The 12,598-nt window shown below is 40.9% G+C and overlaps 1 long non-coding RNA gene across 1 annotated transcript; it reads left to right on the plus strand.

Moving 5' to 3' along the window:
* The first annotated feature begins 11,470 nt into the window (after window positions 1-11,470).
* LOC127161193 (uncharacterized) lies at window positions 11,471-12,116 on the plus strand. The gene is made up of 3 exons (XR_007826987.1): window positions 11,471-11,632; window positions 11,792-11,896; window positions 12,017-12,116. It is a non-coding gene; the product is annotated as an uncharacterized LOC127161193 (long non-coding RNA).
* The last annotated feature ends 482 nt before the right edge of the window (window positions 12,117-12,598 follow it).

The raw sequence follows: 12,598 nt of genomic DNA on the forward strand, positions 1-12,598 counted from the left end.
TCTACCCCCTCACTCTCAGGTACACTACCCTCCCCACATACCAGTTCACACTCAACTTCTCCAGGTGAGTCTGTGCTCGATAAGTGTGTAGGATACAGTGTGTACACAACATCATGCGAGTCAACGCCCGTGTCTGACAACTGTTTTTCTGTTTTTGCATGTGTAACCTGTCTTGTGGGTGAGGGGAAGGTACAATGTCGCAGTTGGTCCCTGTGAACCACCTTTGTGGGACCCCCTGGCTCAGGGCGTATTGTAAACACTGGTAAATCTGGGTGATTCTGCTGCACTACCACATATGGTACAGATTCCCACTTATCTTGAATTTTGTTCCGTCCCCTAAACTTATGGTTACGCAACAATACTCTGTCACCAGGTCTAATGAGCGCTCCTGCAGACTTGCGATCATAGACCCTCTTCCTTCTCCTAGAAGCGTCCTGGGCAGTTGCCTTTGCCGTCTCCACTGCAGTCCTCAGGCGTTCGTGATGATTCTTTACCCATTCATCTAGGTCATCTGCCTCATCATCAGTTAGATCTTTTCCCCCTAAGACATCCATGGGCAGCCTTGCGTCCCGTCCGAACATTAAATAAAATGGTGAGTAACCTGTCGATGAGTGCACGTGGTTATTATAAACCATCACAAGTTCAGGCAGATAAGTCTTCCAGTCCTTCTTTTTCTCCGCAGGTAACGTCCGCAACATGTCATGCATTGTGCGATTGAACCTTTCGCACTGTGCATTCCCTTGCGGATGATAGGGACTGGTGCGACTTTTGCTTATCCCATACAGTTTGCAGAGTTCCTTAATTACACTCGCCTCGAAACACCTGCCTTGATCCGAGTGCAGTCGGGCGGGACACCCATAACAGACAAACCAGTGTCGTACAAGGGCTTTGGCAGTGGTAAGTGCTGTCTGATTTTTAGTCGGAACGGCCACGGTAAATCTTGTAAACATATCCGTGAGCACTAAAACATTCTCGTAGCCCCCTGCTGATTTCTCAAGCACAGTGTAATCCATGGCAAGGACTTCTAGAGGTGCGGTTACATTGGTGCAAGTCATAGGAGCACGAATCTTGGGGAACACGTCCTTAGCCAGGGTACACCTTCGACACTGAGTTACCCATGTCTGCACATCACCGGACATTGAGGGCCAGTAATAACTCCGCCGCATCTGGCCCAGGGTACTCCTTTTCCCAAAATGTCCTCCATGCTCGTGCACTCCTTCGTACACTTTCTCCCGCAAAGACTCTGGTACTACTAACTGCCAAATTTCCTCTCCGTCTCTCGGATCCATAATCACTCGGAACAACACTTGATGCCTTAGTTTCAGCCGCTCAAGTTGTCTAGCCAGCTTCTTTTGTTGGGTTTCCATACCTCGGAAACTACGGGCCACTAACCTTCTGTTCTCGAGCACAGCGTTGTACACGGGTGCTATGCAAGGATCCTTCCTCTGTTGCTCACTAATAGATGACCAGCTATAACCATCAACGCCCTTCTTTATGACTGCTTGCTTGGCAACTCGGACCGTGGACTCTTCAATCTCCTCTCCTTCTCCTGGCCACAAGCATGCTCGTACCTCGTCTGAGGTCAACCGAATGAAGTCTTTCCCTGTATCTTCCCTCTCGGGTTCTATACCCCAGGGAATCCTAGACAGAACGTCGGCATTGATGTTTTGTCTGCCAGGCTTGTAGCAAACCTCAAAGTTGAATTCTGATAACTGAGCGACCCAACGCTGTTCCACTGCTCCGAGGTTGGCCGTTTCCAGGTATCGGAGGGGGTTGTGGTCGGTAATCACTTGAAACTTTGCAAACATCAGGTACTCCTTAAATTTCTCAGTTACTGCCCACTTGAGGGCTAGTAACTCCAATTTGAAGGCACTATAATGCCGGTCATTTCTTTCGGATCCCTTCAGGCCTCGGCTCGCGTAGGCAATAACACGCTCTACGCCCTCCTGCTTTTGGCTGAGTATGGCTCCAAGTCCATTTCGGCTCCCGTCTGTCGTAAGTATGAACGGACATTGGAAATCAGGGTAAGCCAGAATCGGAGGTGACATGAGACAACTTTTTAGTTTGCTGAATGCAGTCTGACACTCCTCACTCCAGATGAACGGTTCTGCCGACTTGCCTTGGTTACCTTTTCCCACTAGAGCATGCAGGGGCTTTGCCAGTTGTGCAAACCTCGGAACAAAACGGCGATAGTAACTCATAAATCCCAACAGCTGTCTCACCTCCCTAACCTTAGTGGGTGTCGGCCATGCTTCCAAGCACTGAACTTTGTCCATATCTACTTGCAGTCCTGTAGACGAAATAATGTGTCCCAAGAACCGGACCTCTGGCCTCAGGAGGAAACATTTACTGGGTTTCAGCTTCAGGCCGTGTTGACGTAACCTGGAGAAAACAAGCTCCAGTCTTTCACAATGACTTTTGAAGTCCACTGAAAACACGATAATGTCATCAAGGTAAACCAAGAGAACATCGAAGGCCAGGTCACCTAATGCTACACCCATCAATCGTTGAAAGGTGGCCGGAGCGTTGCATAAACCAAACGGCATCCGTGTCCACTCAAACAACCCGAACGGCGTTGTGACAGCAGTCTTCTCCCGGTCTGATTCGCTTACTGCCACTTGGAAATAACCTGCCGTGAGATCCAAAGTGGAAAAAAACTGTGCATTCCCCAGAGCATCCAAGGATTCTTCCACACGTGGCAGGGGGTAAGCATCCTTGAATGTAACTTGATTCAGTCTCCTGTAGTCACAACAGAAACGAACACCTCCGTCCTTTTTTATCACGATGACTGCCGGTGAAGCCCACGGACTGCGACTCTCCTTTAATATACCTTGACTGACAAGATCCTGCACATGTTGCTTAAACTCTTGGAAAACATGAGGTGGGACTCGTCGGTGGCGTTGCTTTATGGGCTGTGCATCTCCTGTAGGAATGCTATGCATCACTGTCGTCGTATATCCAAAATCAGTGTCGCTCTTGGAGAAAACGTCACTGTAATGCGCCAGCAGGGCGTTTAACTCCTCACGTTGCACTTCAGACAGTCCATCCAGGTTCACTTGCACTGGAGTTGACAGTTGCTCGGGCTGATTCTCCATCCTAACAGTGCACTGCTTATGCCGCTTAACATGTAACTGGCCCTCCTCCTCTTCAAATTCCACCACTTGTTTTGGGACTATCTTCTCTGGCTTGGACACGACTGCAATTCTGGATCTCGGCATCAATTTAATGGTTTCTTGACAGAGATTTAACACTCGGACCGGAACTCTTCCCTTTTCTGGACTCGCAAGCACATTGGCTACCAACAGTCCTTTTGGAAGGGTAACAGAATCTGTGCACTCTACCAGCACTTGACGCTTTGCTTGGTGTGGTATAGTACAGTGGCCTTCCACAATCTTCTCACTTAAGGGTGGGATTGTGACAACCTGTTTTCCGGACACTTTAACAAAACCTATCCTTCCTCCGGGGCCTAAGAGTTCCTCATCTGTATTCACTCTTGCTATCACTTTTCTCACATTAGCATCTGTGTATCGACTCGCTTTACCCTCTTTGTACCAGTCCTTTCCTGACAGCACAAGGTTTTTCAAGTCACTAAGCACATTCATTCCAACGATCCCATCCAATCCTTTCATCTCCTTTGCATCAGGATTAGACTCTGTGAGCACGAAAACACACTTGCCTGGCAGCAGACTTCCCATGCACTCTATATCTGCCTGTAAGCAACCGAGAACTGGAATGTCTAAACCGTTTGCAGCAGTGAGACGCACCCAATTAGCAGATGACAACTGCATCCTTTGCTCTCCAAAATGCTGTTTAAAGTGAGATTCTGAGATGGTCGTGACCTCTGAACCAGTGTCCAGAAGACATCGGGTGGGTACCCCTGCTATTATTACATCCACTGTCAAACAGTCTCCAAAAGCCCTTTCCCTTAATGTTTCTGGCACTGCGTCTGTGTTCCAGTCAGCAGTATGGCTCCGGATTACTGAAGGCCCACTGGTGCCTGCTAAGTCACCTGATGAAACTCCTCTTGATGCCTCGGTAACGCCTGGCATTTGTGATGATGCAGCACCTCGGTCGCTGAGCTCCTTACGCTGCCCACAGCGTCGACTGGTGTGACCTGGTTCACCACAGGTGTAACAGACATACTTCCCTTCACTGTTTTTTAATGGCTGTCTTCTCACAACACCAGGTTGAAGATCAAATCTCCCTTGATCATGGACTATTTTGTACAATTCTTCCTGACGTGCTGCTATCTTCTTTATTGCTTCGTGCAATTTCTCTAATGTAAGTGGAGATGAGTTGTCACCCGTCGCAACTGTAGTTTGGACTGCACCTCTTGCACGCACCGGGGTCTTCAAGTTTCCTTCTGGCTGTGCTTCCTCTTCCTCAGACCAGGTGATGGCATCCTGCATCAGCTGTGCAAAAGTCAGGCTTTGCTCTTCCTTAACCCTCCGTTTCATCTCCCTCCTTAAGAAATCATCCCTTAATCCCAGGACTAACTGCTCCTTCAAAACACTCTCTTCATCTGGAACTCGACCAGGCTCTCGGCGCTTCACCTTGTAAAGTTTCTCTCGTAAGTCATAAGCATAGGCACGTATGGTCTCAGCAGGTGCTTGCTTCCGGTCATAAAAGTCTTTTAACCTCGTGCCAATAGGTACCTTGTCACCGTAGGTTTCCTGGAGCAATTTGAAGATGGACGCCACACTGTTATCCCCTTCTTCCAACATAAACTTCACAGTATCCTTAGCTTCCCCCTTCAGATGCTGCTTTATCAGCTCCACTTGATCTTCCTCCGGCACCTTCATGACACGAAATGCTGATTTCATAGAGACTATCCACTCTTCCACGCTTCCTTCTCCCGGCTTGGTGGTACCAGTGAAATCGGTAAGTTTATGTTCTCTTGGGATATAAATCGCTGCTGGGGTTGCACGAGCGGCTGCTTGCTGCTCCATTACTGCCCTAGCCAGTGACAGGGCTTCTCTCTGTTCCGTTCTGGCATGGTCCAACGCGCCAGCTTGCTCTGCTAACCTCCTCTGCATCTCAGCGAATTCCTTCTTCAGTTCCTCTAGTTCAGCCATTTTCTTCTTACTCACTGACCTGGGACAAAATACTAAAAAAAAATCAGGCTAAGTATGATCCTGTTCGTGACGCCAAAATAATGTAGCGGGAGTTTCACTACAAAGTAGGGGTGTTCTGTTCTGCAGTATCTTGGATGACTAAGAAAGATGACAGGATCTATGTCCCCACTCCTAGTACAATTAATTCCTTTACTTAGTGTTTAAGTATGGTTTGCTCTGCCTTGAGTGTGTCTTTTTGTGAGTTTTGATGACTGGTAAGGGAAGGGCTCTAAGATAAAAAATGTACATGGTAGCTCCTTAGAGTGTGATATAACTTATCCCTTTCCCCACACCCAGCCCACAAGACAGGAGGAATGCCCCTACTCCAAGATGACTGTAGGTTTTATAGTTTTTTTAAATGGTTAGTAAAGGATAGACACAAAAAGAAAGCAATCGTCATGTGATAAACTCTTGTTTCACTTATATTATGGTTTTACCACAATAAACAAATGTACAAGCAAAAATAAATAAAGCTTTGTCCAGTCTCTATTCCTTCTGCAATAATACAAAAAAAAAAAATAGAGAAAATAGAAAACAACAGCTTTGATGTTTAAATGGTGTTCAGTTCACAAAAAAACATTTTAGATGTTACATTCCACATCAAATATTTTCCATGCCAGTTCACAAACCTTAGTGAAATTCACAACCCCAGAGTTTAAGTTTTACCTCACAGTAGGACTTGGCTGGGTTTGGAGTGTCCAGATATGGCAGGGTGAAAGTCTTTCAAGTATACCGCAAATCGTCCAGAAATAAACTATAAAATACAGAGGGAGAAATTGTGGCCGGGCAATAATTAAATGCGCAAAATAGAAGGAAAATATCGTCCCAAGAAGAGTGTCGAAGAGTTCGAAATGCCGTTTGTGTCCACACGGCGGCACTATTGTATCAAAGACGACGCAAAGATTTCCCTCAACCAGGAGCAAGGGGGAAAAAACACAATCCGAGCGGCTTTACTTCAAAACAACGATTATCGTCCGTTTATGTCTTCCAAATAAACAGCAGGGAAGACAAACGATATCAACACCCTTCACAGAAGATGAACACTTGCATCAGCACTCCATCTCAGCTAGTATGACGGTCGATGCCCCTCCTGGTCCGTTATCGATACGCAGCTCTGCTTCTTGGCGATCGGGCGCGGTCACAACTCACAACAGCTCAAGCTCGGTTCAGCCTCTCTATAGCTCACCTCGACGCTTACTGAATGCTGTCCCCTAGAATCAAAACCGTCTCCAAAGAACTGACTTTTTCACTTTGCTTTCTCTCCCTCTCACTCTCTCGCACGCGATCGTAACACTTCCGTCCCTCTTCCCGGCGTTCTCCTCAAAAAACCCCTTCAGAATAAAAGTCCTTGAATACCTCCACACATGAGCAATTTATGATATATTAATGCAGAACAGAACATTTTTATTTGCAAACATGTCTGTATTTGTACAAATCGCTGCACAATCATTTAATCCCGAATTCCACAGACTCAAAATGAAAGGCATTTGTTTGTGGATTGTAAGATACATGCATAAAATTGATCCAGTACATGGATAATTGTGCGTGCATCTATTAATCGTTTTGAGTCTAATTTCATCCCATAGATCCACTCATCTAATATACTGGTACTGTACTATAATTATACTGTATGTGTAAGTATAATACCCAAATGATTCGTTAATTTCTCTCCTCTCTCCGTTGTTGGATGCAGAGATTCTGATTGGTGTGTCATCAGTTTTGCTACTTAATGTTTAACTTACTCATTGTTAAACTTTTTGAGAAACGTGTCTTTGTTTTTAGCACTGAATGAATGGTTTGGGAATATAAATCAACTAACATCAGTTACATTGTGTTAACAATCGAGAAAACTGCAATACGACCAGATGCTCACCTAACTCTGCTATTAGTTTCCGTGATCGTCATCTTCTTATTGATTTCATGCTATTATTGTTTCGTCGGATACGGCAAAAATACCTATATCCATGATTAACGTGGTGCGATCGGTCAGAGAATCGGATCACCAAACAATTACGCGATGAATCTCAGACAAATCCGGACAGGATTAGATTTCTCAGAGGACTTCTGAGTTAGCCGAGAAGCGGTAATTATCTGATACACGAACAAATGTAAAACAATTCGTTAATGAACTGGGACGCGCTTTGTGTGAACCGGTTCATAAGAGTCATTTGTTACACGGCTCGCGCTGAATGCGGGTGCAAATATAGCGCACATTTTATTGAAAGACGTGTTTTTGCCATTATTTTGCGTTACGCTGTCATCGCTGCGGCTGAAAAGTAGCACATGAAACACTGCTTACATTTATATTTTATTCTGTGATAATTCTGGGGTGGCACAGCTTTTTCTTAGGGTGGCAGTTGCCACCCCGGTAGATCCGCCACTGGCTGTATATGAATAAAAAAGGGACATGTATGCTGTATATGCACACACACACAACTTTTATTTAACGATAAAGCGACTGTTGAGGCAAAAAAGTACCTCACTATAGGCTGCTACTTAACGTTCGTTAATCATTCACAGAATAAACGCTAACCCCGCACAGCAACATACCAAATATCGCATTAAACAGTGAAATCACTGTGCTTTAAACCACAACTTATTAAAAAATAAAGGTAAATAATCACATAATCATATTAACTTACCGAATAATCCTGCGAATTTCGTGACCGCCTGAGGAGGAGACGAGTGAAGAATCCAGAAAGTTCGATGAAGTGGATTATTTTTATATGAACAAAAAATGTTTTTATTTGAAAGAAAATGTTTCTATTTGAAAGAAACTGCCTGCTGACTGACTGGTATCTGAAGTTAATGTTTATTAATATAAAATGTATCTGACGCCAATCAAGTTATTTTATATGAACAAAAAATGTTTCTATTTGAAAGAAACTGCCTGCGATTGCTGACTGGTATCTGAAGTTAATGTTTATTAATATAAAATGTATCTGACGCCAATTACAGGAGATCGCTGGCAAATCTGAGGTAACCGTTCAAAAATATGAAAAATATTAATTTTACACCAAAGACCTGACACTTTTTTCAAGTTATTTTATATGAACAAAAAATGTTTCTATTTGAAAGAAACTGCCTGCGATTGCTGACTGGTATCTGAAGTTAATGTTTATTCATATAAAATGTATCTGACGCCAATTACAGGAGATCGCTGGCAAATCTGAGGTAACCGTTCAAAAATATGAAAAATATTAATTTTACACCAAAGACCTGACACTTTTTTCAAGTTATTTTATATGAACAAAAAATGTTTCTATTTGAAAGAAACTGCCTGCGATTGCTGACTGGTATCTGAAGTTAATGTTTATTAATATAAAATGTATCTGACGCCAATCACAGGAGATCGCTGGCAAATCTGAGGTAACCGTTCAAAAATATGAAAAATATTAATTTTACACCAAAGACCTGACACTTTTTTCAAGTTATTTTATATGAACAAAAAATGTTTCTATTTGAAAGAAACTGCCTGCGATTGCTGACTGGTATCTGAAGTTAATGTTTATTAATATAAAATGTATCTGACGCCAATTACAGGAGATCGCTGGCAAATCTGAGGTAACCGTTCAAAAATATGAAAAATATTAATTTTACACCAAAGACCTGACACTTTTTTCAAGTTATTTTATATGAACAAAAAATGTTTCTATTTGAAAGAAACTGCCTGCGATTGCTGACTGGTATCTGAAGTTAATGTTTATTAATATAAAATGTATCTGACGCCAGTCACAGGAGATCGCTGGCAAATCTGAGGTAACCGTTCAAAAATATGAAAAATATTAATTTTACACCAAAGACCTGACACTTTTTTCAAGTTATTTTATATGAAAAAAAAAATGTTTCTATTTGAAAGAAACTGCCTGCGATTGCTGACTGGTATCTGAAGTTAATGTTTATTAATATAAAATGTATCTGACGCCAATTACAGGAGATCGCTGGCAAATCTGAGGTAACCGTTCAAAAATATGAAAAATATTAATTTTACACCAAAGACCTGACACTTTTTTCAAGTTATTTTATATGACAAAAAAATGTTTCTATTTGAAAGAAACTGCCTGCGATTGCTGACTGGTATCTGAAGTTAATGTTTATTAATATAAAATGTATCTGACGCCAGTCACAGGAGATCGCTGGCAAATCTGAGGTAACCGTTCAAAAATATGAAAAATATTAATTTTACACCAAAGACCTGACACTTTTTTTCAAGTTATTTTATATGAACAAAAAATGTTTCTATTTGAAAGAAACTGCCTGCGATTGCTGACTGGTATCTGAAGTTAATGTTTATTAATATAAAATGTATCTGACGCCAAGTCACAGGAGATCGCTGGCAAATCTGAGGTAACCGTTCAAAAATATGAAAAATATTAATTTTACACCAAAGACCTGACACTTTTTCAAGTTATTTTATATGAACAAAAAATGTTTCTATTTGAAAGAAACTGCCTGCGATTGCTGACTGGTATCTGTTAATGTTTAATATTTATTATATATAAAATGTATCTGACGCCAATCACAGGAGATCGCTGGCAAATCTGATGGTAAGATCGCTGGCAAATCTGAGGTAACCGTTCAAAAATATGAAAAATATTAATTTTACACCAAAGACCTGACACTTTTTTCAAGTTATTTATTTTATATGAACAAAAAATGTTTCTATTTGAAAGAAACTGCCTGCGATTGCTGACTGGTATCTGAAGTTAATGTTTATTAATATAAAATGTATCTGACGCCAATTACAGGAGATCGCTGGCAAATCTGAGGTAACCGTTCAAAAATATGAAAAATATTAATTTTACACCAAAGACCTGACACTTTTTTTCAAGTTATTTTATATGAACAAAAAAATGTTTCTATTTGAAAGAAACTGCCTGCGATTGCTGACTGGTATCTGAAGTTAATGTTTATTAATATAAAATGTATCTGACGCCAGTCACAGGAGATCGCTGGCAAATCTGAGGTAACCGTTCAAAAATAAAAAAAAATATTAATTTTACACCAAAGACCTGACACTTTTTTCAAGTTATTTTATATGAACAAAAAATGTTTCTATTTGAAAGAAACTGCCTGCGATTGCTGACTGGTATCTGAAGTTAATGTTTATTAATATAAAATGTATCTGACGCGTCACAGGAGATCGCTGGCAAATCTGAGGTAACCGTTCAAAAATATGAAAAATATTAATTTTACACCAAAGACCTGACACTTTTTTCAAGTTATTTTATATGAACAAAAAATGTTTCTATTTGAAAGAAACTGCCTGCGATTGCTGACTGGTATCTGAAGTTAATGTTTATTAATATAAAATGTATCTGACGCCAATTAAACCTGGTTTTTTTTATTTTTATTTTATATGAACTTTCTGGATTCTTCACTCGTCTCCTCGTCAGGCTGTCACGCAATTCGCAGCAAGCAGGATTATTCGGTAAGTTAATATGATTATTTACCTTTATTTTTTAATAAGTTCTGGTTTAAAGCACAGTAATTTCACTGTTTGGTGCAATATTTGATATGTCGCTGTGCGGGGTTTAGCGTTTATTCTGTGAATGATTAACGAACGTTAAGTCGCAGCCTATAGTGAGGTACTTTTTTGCCTCAACAATCGCTTTATCGTTAAATAAAAGTTGTGTGTGTGCACTTGCAAAGTTTTATTTATATACAGTACACATGTCTATTTTTTAACGCTTCATGAAAACAGGCATAGGTTGGAAATACGGGGTAAGTTCAGTTACTGTCTGCATACTGCATGGCTTTGTAATGTTTTTGTCAGAATTATGTGATTTCGTACTAAAATCGATATTTTAAGGTCATATTTTTTCAAGTCAATGTCTGCGACGTGCCGAATCCAACGATAGATCCGTCATTTTTATGTTGTGCATTTTCGCGCTCTTTTTTTTTTTTTTTTTTTTTGCATTAGCTCCGCTGTGCACCTTACTGTAACTCTCGTGGTGTATAAGCAGTGGTGTAGTGCAGGGTATACGCAGGTATACGGCTTATGTCCACTTCTTTATCAGTTGGCTTTGCCTGTACCCACTTCTAAATCCCCTCTGTTGCGCATCGAGTAGTGTCCTGCATTAGCCAAAATCGTGACAGTCCACCACATGAATAGCTAATTTAATCGCATGTAAGTAAATACAAATATTCCCTAAAAACACCCGGTAACGACAGTGATGCGGTCAGAACAGTGGCGCTTCCTTTGAAATATATTTGATGATTGCGCCTAAACGCGCCCGCTTCGTCCACTCCTCCACCCAGATGCTGCCTGTTCACACGCGAGGGCAATGTCAGAGAAAATTTAATCAGAAACTGCGGAGAATCACGTGATCACCTGATCTGTGTTTAAACGATTGTGCTGCATGTAAACGCATTAACCTGCTTTCTATATAAAATAAGTCATTGTAAAAACAGTTTTGTGAAATTCTAATTTTCTAAATCTGAAATTTCATTCTAGATATGTGAGATTCTTGCTGGTGCAGATGGACAGCTTGATACCCTGGTTAAAACCTTTGAAGGTAAGTTATATCATTCAGTAACATTCAATAACCATGATTTGTTTTAGAATTTGATCTTTTCATTAAAAAAAAAACATAGTTACTGGTATTATACATAGTTATTCATATAACCACATTTGTTTTTTTTTTGTTTTTGTTTTTTTTTTCAAACTTGATCAGATTTCACAAGACTTCAGGAAGCACATCCAGAGTCAGACTTTCCGTAGACTGGGCTACATTTGCAAGATGGAAAGGTGCATTAAGAGCTGGGTGACATGACTTCAGGTAAAGTATTTCCTTTAATATGTCAATCTATAGAACATTTTCATATGAAAGTGTTTCACTGTGTTGTTTTGATAATGAGATAAGATTCACAGTTTGTACTGTATTATTCTTATGGTTTAGATGCTAAAGAGGAGAGTGCTTTCAAAGTCCTGCCCATTCTGGAGGAAGGGTCCACAGAACCACAGAATTCTGGAAGCCATTCATTGACATACAAACCTGTAAGTTATGTTTAACTTATATATATATATAAAATGAATTTTTGGAAATGCAAACTGATACTTCCTACTGACACACTACAGCAAAAAATAGAAATCACTGACTTAAAACAATTGTTTAGCTGGTGAAAATACTAGTGTTCCAATCATTTTGGCCACCACTGTATGTAGTGCTCAGATGTAAAAGACTAAAAATGTGCAGTTTGAAATTTTCTTCTAAAATTAGTACATTTTAAAGGCCTAAGTGTCTTCAAGACTAAGTGTCGTATAATTAACAGGTGCAGACCAGCATGGTGGATTTGTGCCTTGGGGATGAGACAACAACATCCCAGACCTTCACCATTATTACGGGCCGTGCCACTGAAGCCACTGACTTGTTGCCTGGAAATTTCTCCAGCTTGCAGTATATTATATTGATGGACATAAGTCTTCATGTGTGATTTTTTTTTTTTTTAAGGCCAACTGTTTTTTCTGGCCAATTGTAACA

Source organism: Labeo rohita, unplaced genomic scaffold (genome assembly GCF_022985175.1).
Source record: "Labeo rohita strain BAU-BD-2019 unplaced genomic scaffold, IGBB_LRoh.1.0 scaffold_574, whole genome shotgun sequence".
Taxonomy (NCBI): Eukaryota; Metazoa; Chordata; class Actinopteri; order Cypriniformes; family Cyprinidae; genus Labeo; species Labeo rohita.